The sequence below is a fragment of the Leuciscus leuciscus genome (assembly GCF_965113295.1).
Source record: "Leuciscus leuciscus genome assembly, chromosome: 15".
Classification (NCBI taxonomy): Eukaryota; Metazoa; Chordata; class Actinopteri; order Cypriniformes; family Leuciscidae; genus Leuciscus; species Leuciscus leuciscus.
Window position 1 is genome coordinate 40,730,638 of NC_138739.1, and position 8,305 is coordinate 40,738,942.

The following is an 8,305-nucleotide window of genomic DNA, read 5'->3' on the forward strand; positions in this document are numbered from 1 at the left end:
CACAGAAGCAGCAGTTCCAATTTTTGCAAACCATACAATCATTGTGGTGTCCATGAAGATGTGAAAAAATAGGCAAAAATCGAGCTTACACATTTACCAAAATTATCATACGACTGTTTAACCGAAGCTAATTTGGGTGTGTTTCTCCCATCCCCAATGTAACTTCTCTGTGTTTCACGGCCCTGACGAGAACGTCGGTCTCCTCGGCTGTGAACCGCTCATGGCGTGCTCCTGGCAAATCCGCCGTTATTATAGCAATCCGCCATGGAACAAGCGCGCCTGCTCTTAAAGGGAATGTGAGATGACGCTCTGATTGGTTTATTTCACGTTATGTCCAAACCACACCTATGAATAATGAAGCTACTTCAGACCAACCCATTTTAGATTTGCGTCGGGCGCAAGAGTCATTTATCCTGCCGGTATAATAGCAACAGCGCCCAAGACCCGCCCACAAAGTTACTTGCGTTTCACGTTTGATACTTGCGTTTCAGATCGTTAAAATAGGGCCCAATATGTTGAATCACATTTTGAATTAATTTTTGAATAAATTAATAAATCTGGTAAAAACAATTAGTGAGATCTCTGCAAAATCAGCTTGATGTAAAGCTGAGAGCAAGACGTATTCATATTTTATCATTGCCAATCCATTCAACAACCGTATTTTCACTTATCTAAGGCATTATCTTATCTCACACATGCAAAGCCTGTCTTCACCATATTTGACTTAAAGCACTGAACTTGGACAGGTTTATCAGCACGAGAAGAAAAACAAAAGACTTCAAGCAGCTTGTTTCTGACATGAGTGGAGTTCAGTTCCAGGTCTTGTGATAACATTCACAGCAACACCTGGACACTTCAAGGCATCAGATGCCCACATACTGATCGTGTACAAAAAATGCAGCTACTCAAAGCTGGTCGGGTTCAAATAGTTTTAAAAATAAATTCTGGTTTGAGATCTGCAACCATCTTCTCCCTTAAAAAAAGAAGAAGAGAAAAGAACAAAGCACGTTGCAACTATTATATTATAAGTTGGATTGATGCTTCTCCCAACACTAAACACAGTTATCACCCAGAACACCACATAGCTATCTAAAGTATCTAAATCCTTAGTCAGAAAATCAACATAGTAAGAACCGGGCAACCAAAATGAGAAGAGTATGCCAGTGTCCCGCAGGACTAAAAGCTACAACCACTACTCAATAAAATGAAAAGTTACTGTAACATTTTATAATAATAATTATGATTAAAATGTTTTAAAAATGGGGAAAACAAACATGATGAGTTACACCGTCAATGAGCCGTGTAATATGATCAGTATGCCTTATCACTAGTGATAGTGAAGATAGTAAAAGTAGCAGAAGAGCGATACTAATGACAACATCAGCGATTCCCATGGAGAGGCCCTGATGGTTTTACCTAATTGGCTGTTTCTTTGAAGGGGGCGTGACTTGTAGTGGGTGTAAAGTGCTAAAAACCACCCAGATCACCCTAGCAAGCACCTATAAACAACCTTGAACACCAAATCAGCCACCTAACCACACCCTAGCATCTACCAATACACCCTATCAACACACCTAGGTGGTTATTCTTAACTAAAACTAAGACTAAGGCTGTGTCTGAAATCTCCCCCATACCCTTATATAGCTAGTTTACTATTTGAGGGAGCAGCGCCAGCCATTTGTAGTTGTAGACATTATCAAGTGCACTCATTCAATCCCATAATGCACCGCAATAACAAGTTTACAACCAATATACCTGCAACACTAAGTGGCTAGACACTAGAAAATACCCAAAGCACTGTTTAAACATTAGTTTTAAACTTCGAGCCAACCATTGCACGGAAGAAGAAAAAAATATATACAAATCTACTCAACAAACACACTGAAAAAAACATTCACTTTCACCTGTATAATAGTAGAAATAATGCAAAATGCTGGTAAGAATCCACATTCTAGCGCTCTGAAGAAGTTTAGGGTAAACAGCACATAGGAGGTAAAGGACTGTTCAGTGCCAGCAGGACGACCCCGCTGAACCCGTCAACACTGTCTGAGGGGAACGCTCTCCAGTACGTGAGAGCATGTGTGACACACCGCCTGCCAAAGCCTGTAATCAGTCCTCCCTCTTTATCTCCATTAGTGTGTTGTGAAAGCCACACAGCGTTTTGAGCGCTGTCAGCTTGGTATCCCCTCAAGCTACGACAGGTCCTTCTGGAAATGAGGCACGTCGGTTAAATCCCGGCAGACTTCCTCTAACACCCGCGCTCCCTTTAAACAAATACTTCACAATATACCTACCATTTACAGACCTGTTTTAAAAGAAAAGCACAATTATGAAATTTAATTGCAAACCTTGCTACGCTTTTCTTTTTTTATTGGTCAACTCACTTACTCAGTCACCTGTCAAGAGAGGCCTTGTTATTGACTTGGCCAATGATATGTTTTTAGGGTGGAGTTTGCAGGGGAGAATCCCACAATTATTAGTGGTGTTTGCTTAGACAAAGAACAATCCCATAAACCCTCAGTATTACTCCGGCATGTGACTTTCTGTACACCATTTTAACCTTGAATTGTGGTAGACCTACTTGATGAGAAGATCCTATTTCTTTACTAATGGATAGCAGTTTCAATACAAGTGTAAATGTAATGACTCACTTTGCCAGAGGAGACTGAGCCTGGGTTCTCCCAAGGTTTTTCTCCATTCTGTCACCTGATGGAGTTTGGGTTCCTTGCCACTGTCGCCTTTGGCTTTTGGCTTGCTCAGTTGTGGACACTTAAAGGCCCCCTGAAATCAAAATGTAAGTTTTTTAGCTTTTAGGATGAATATGTTAGCCTTAAAGGTGACATATCATGAAAATCTGACTCTTACGTGTTTAAGTGCTAATCGGGTCCCCGGTGTATCTACCAACCCAGAAAACGTGAAAAATGACAACCACATAAGTTTGTTTCGGTAAGCCTTTCTCTGCAAGCCGATCAGATTTCGCTCCCCTTCTGACGTAGGAAAGGGATCTTTTTATAATATTACCACCCCTTAATCTGCACGTTTACCCCCATGGTGCCGCCATTTGGTTTACAACAGTGTAACCAGTTCTAACGCAATAGCAAAAGTTGGAGCAAAGCATGCAAACTGCTCTGTCGTTGCTGCACAGACGAGCACTGAACACTATTTGACCAAAGAAAAATGTCACAGTTGTCTTATTTAGACCTCAGGGAACTGAGTCAACTTGTGTAAAAGTTAAACATGACGGTACATGCAAGTCAATGAGATGAATCAATGTAACTCCACAAACTATATAAATATATCCACTAACCATTCAGAAACATCCAGGTGCGTCTAAAAGTTGTTTTGTTATTGTGTAAAGGCTCCGCCCTCTTCTGAACAGACAGCAGCTCATTTGCATTTAAAGGGACACACATATAAGCATTCAAAACGTACAGTCTCTCACTTCGGCTAAAATGGATCAGGGCTTTTTATGACATCACCTCTTCAGCTTCTCATCACATCTTCTGTCCAATCAAATGCTCTCTAGAATCTAAAGCTCCGCCCCCTCTGCTATAAACACAACCTGGCCGAAGCGATCATTGACACGTCACGGAGCAATATGGGTTGGTTTTATTCCGTTTTCCAACTGTATGTTGGTTAAGAATGAAATAGCTAGAAATTATTCACAGCTCTATTGAATCCAGCGTATCATCAGCGCTCGTATTCACTTCCATTGTGCTCTCAAGTACGACTCGCAGTCTGTCAGGGAAACTAAAAGCTATTGGCTATTTGAAAAGGGGAGGAGCCATTCAATATGTCCCGCCTCAGCTTCTGTTTCAGTGGAAATCACGTCAACGCATCAAAGGCCCTGTCCCAAATGGCACACTTCATATGCACTTTTAGTCTTGTGGACTTACAATGGCTGCCGCGTTTGCGTGTCCGTTAAGTCCGTGAGACCCATTTGTAGTGTGTCCCATTTGTCATTTTAGGCCTCAGAAGGGTGTTTGTGAGCGCCCCCTTGTGGTCGATGTACGCCCTCGATGCGCACTTTTGCCGAGCCCGCACTGAAGCTCTACAGCAGACTTCTTCCCGACAGTCAAAGCGGCGTTACGTCACGAAAGTGCCGACTCGTAGGAAGACCATGAGTGCTTAGGGTGCCATTTTGGACAGGGCCAAACAAAGCTGTGCGTTCCAAGGCACTTCAGTGGGACTTTAATATTCGACAATAATATTGATCTTCCTGTATTTACACCATTATATGAAAACTGAACTGAGCTGGACGATGACATCACAGTTTTATCCAGAGCAGCTATATATATAAATTAACTAAATTAATTACTTTTTTTTACAACAGAAATGAACCATCACTGAACTTACTTAAGCTGGACTATGACGCTATTGTCTTCTAGATCTGCTGTACAGCAGAAACAAACTTTGTTGCATTATTTTCCTGTTATCTCTGTAAAGCTGCTTTGAAACACTCTGTACTGTAAAAAGTGCTGTATAAATAAAGGGGACTTGACTCCCCTTTGAAATTGTCATGTGTTGTAACCATCAAGTAAAAAGTAATAACATTTTCTTTTACACATTGAAAACATGTGAGTATTGAGTAAAACATCAGTAAATTTATTTCAAGGTAAACAAATACATATTTTTTTTAATTTAACCCCTTGAATATGGGAAATATATGTTTGGTAACAGTTATTCTAACCCTAATTGATGGAGTGTGTAGCTTTTCATTTCTTAAACAACCATGTAGGAAGACGCATCATTCCAGATTCATCAGGCTCAACCTGTGAAAGAATGGAGCATGAAAAATAACTTTCACACAGGAATTGACACCAGTCCAGATCTTAAATTCACTGAAAGTCTTTGGGATGTGCTGGAGGAGACTTTACAGAGTTCTGGACTTTGCATTCACAAATACAAGATCCTGACCAAACATTTATGCACCTCTTAAAGGAGATAAAAGTAACAACATTTTTTTAAAGTTAACTCTCAAAAATTAAGTTACATTTTTATTTTGCACTACACAAACATGTTAATTACACTTTAATTGAAATACTGAACTATCTCAAAGTTTGTTTGCAAATGTATCTAATTAACTTATTTAAACCTTTAGTGCTAGTTAGCATGTGCACACTAGCATGTGCTAATGCAATTTCAACGAGTTAATCAATTAGACATTTGCTGCAACTCAGTAAGTTCAGCTTAATACAGGAACAGACAGAAGGTTTAACACAAGTTTAGGTGTGTGTGTGTGCGTGTGCGTGCGTGCGTGCGTGCGTGCGTGCGTGTGTGTGTGTGTGTGTGTGTGTGTGTGTGTAACATGGGGTAAACACACACAACACGCAAACATTGACCGACAGAAACAGAGAGGAACTAAATACATGGTGGTGACGAACTAAATAACGACCAGCTGTGAGGAATGAATGTCCATGGTTACTGGGAAAATCAAACAAAGGAACACATGTGACGAATGAAAACAAAATGAAAGTCCATGAAAACAGAAACTAAAGATTAACAAAACTGAGCGCATGTGACAAATACAATCAAAATTTGAGTTCACATAACTTTCCTCTATTAAGTACAATGAACTTTCAGTAATATTCGAGTGCAATGAACTCATTTCGTTGAATTAATTTAATGCATATGCAGTAGTGCATATGCATGTTTTATTGTTTTATGCATATAGCCTATTATATAAATTATTTATGGATTTTTGTGTCACAGACTTGTTATGCTTCTATATAATAATTACTTGTTATTCTGCCAGGGGTTATTCTACAATTTGAAAACAACTTTGAATAATAAATGAATGAGATGTGCAAACCTTTGTGAAGAAGAAGAATACTTTAGCATACTTTTAAAAAGACAGCCTACTAATTATAAAAAAAATAATATACTTTAAAAAAATACACTGAATGTAATGTTTTCGGACACTAAATAGCAAATTATTTACAATTAGATGAAAATGTATTATAGTTTTAATCTATATTACATGCAGTTTAGTTGAATTTACAGTGTTTTTTGACCCACTTAAGCAGAACTTATATAAGTATATAACTATATAAAGTCATTGGTAACACTTTACAATAAGGTTAGTTTGTTAACATGAACTAATTAACTGCACGTATACAGCATTTATTAATCTTAATGTTAATTTCAACATTTACTAATACTTTATTAAAATATTGTTAACATTAGTTAATGCACTGAGAACTAACATGAACAAACAATGAACAGCTGTATTTGTATTACACTAACAAATGTATTGCTCATGGTTAGTTCATGTTAGTTAATAACTGATGTTAACTAATGAACCTTATTGTAAAGTGTTACCAAGTCATTCCTATTCATGAAACTCAGTCGTGTATTAAAATGTGCACCTGCACGTTTATAATGAAGCTGCAATTTAGTACAATTAAGATTGAAGTGTAATATTGAATAACACACTACAGTAAAAATGCACACATCTAAATAATACTTGAGAGTATACTTTACGTAATTAAGTAGCGTTTTATTTCAGTAATATTATATTAATAAATATGCTTTTAAGATTTGAAGTACACTACAAGTGCACATTCAACACAATTACACACACTTCTTTTTCACAAGGCTATGTAATATACTGTATGCATCAGCATCATAATTAGCATAACAGAAATACATTTATTAAACACCTTGCATACACACTTTTTACGTTACTTTGCGAATGCATGCACTCGGAGACCTACAACGAATTCTGTCTGGTCAGCCACATGTAAGATATGTGTGTGTATTGGAAGGCAGATTGTGTCTCGCTGTGGGTCAGTGGCTGTTAGAGATGCAGGCAGGAAGGATTAGTTCCTCACGAAACCCAATCCAACACACTCTCAAAGTGCAGAGAGCTTGCCAGGTGCAACCAAGCAGGACCAACAGGAACCCAGCTTTAAGATCCTAAGTGGCCAATTACAAGTATCTTCCATTAAATGGGATTACCGACAGCAACAAACAGAAACCAGAACTGTCTGTGTATTCAAAGAGAAGCGCTGGCTTCAGTTCAGTTTTCATGCCTTCAAACTTGGCAATCGACTGGATTCTTACAACATATAGTATATATTCCAGTGCTGTAATGTGTGTTGTTTGCACATACACATATCATGTGCCCAGTCAGTCCAGCAGGTGGAGCTGCAGATTAACCAATATTATTGCAGAAAAATGCTTAAAGTCCCTCTGTGGTGAAAATCCAGCTTTTAATGTTGTTTATGTGTCTATGTGGTGTTTTTTAATACGCTTTAAGACAAACCATGTGTAAATTCATAAGTCGACAGCATTGCTGAGTATTTTCTCCTTAAAACTGCAGTGAACCAAAGACAGTCTCAAAAACACGCTTTGAAATCGCTGGTGTTTCTGACGTCACAAACTACCTTGTAACCAATCAGATCAACGTGTGATCGTCTACCAGTGGATATCTGAGCTGAGTGAGTGGAGGCGGGGCTCATTCGCATATTCATAGAGCCACGCATACTAAATGAAGCAAGGGTGTCGAGTTACATTCAAGATATTTTAAGGCATGACGAATTTTTTTCCAAGGAAAAAACTTTTAAATATGTCATTTTGAAGTTTTAAGGGATCAAATTATTGACAACAGGGGGACTTTAAGAATTTTTTTTAGCTACTATCATTAGTGCATTTAAATAATTTGGACTTAGGAGATATACAGACACATACATGTTGGGTTGAGAATGAATATACATACATTTTTTTTTTTTTAAAGAGGTGGGAAAAAGAATCCTATTGGAGGAATCCGAGTCATATAGAGACCAGGGCCCGTATTCATAAAGATTCTAAGAATCCTCTAAGAAAACTCTTAATTTAGCTTAAAAACTTTTACGTAGGAGTCTTAGCTTAAAAGCGATTCGGGACCGATCTGAGAGCAACTCTGAGTAAGGAAAAGACAAAAACTTTCATCTTAGTGAGGAGGCGGGGTTGACCCCGTTGCTATGTATGACACAATCTTTTGAAGACTGTGATTGGTTGGTTGTCCAAGAAGAAGAAAAAAAAAAAGTGATTTTAAGTATAGGGTCTATTCTAAGCCTTCACTTTGAAATTACATGCGTCATTTTTCCTATTTGACCGTTCTCACACACACACACACACACACACACATTATATATATAAATCCTTTTTTTTTATTCTTTTTTTTTTACCATGCTGTTAATTTCCTATAAGGTATTTGATTGGCTTAGAATGATAAAAATTGTTCCACTCTTTCCAATTACACTGATTGCTGGCATGTCTATTTAAGTGGTGGTTTGAATGTTGGTTTTAATGTATCAAACAT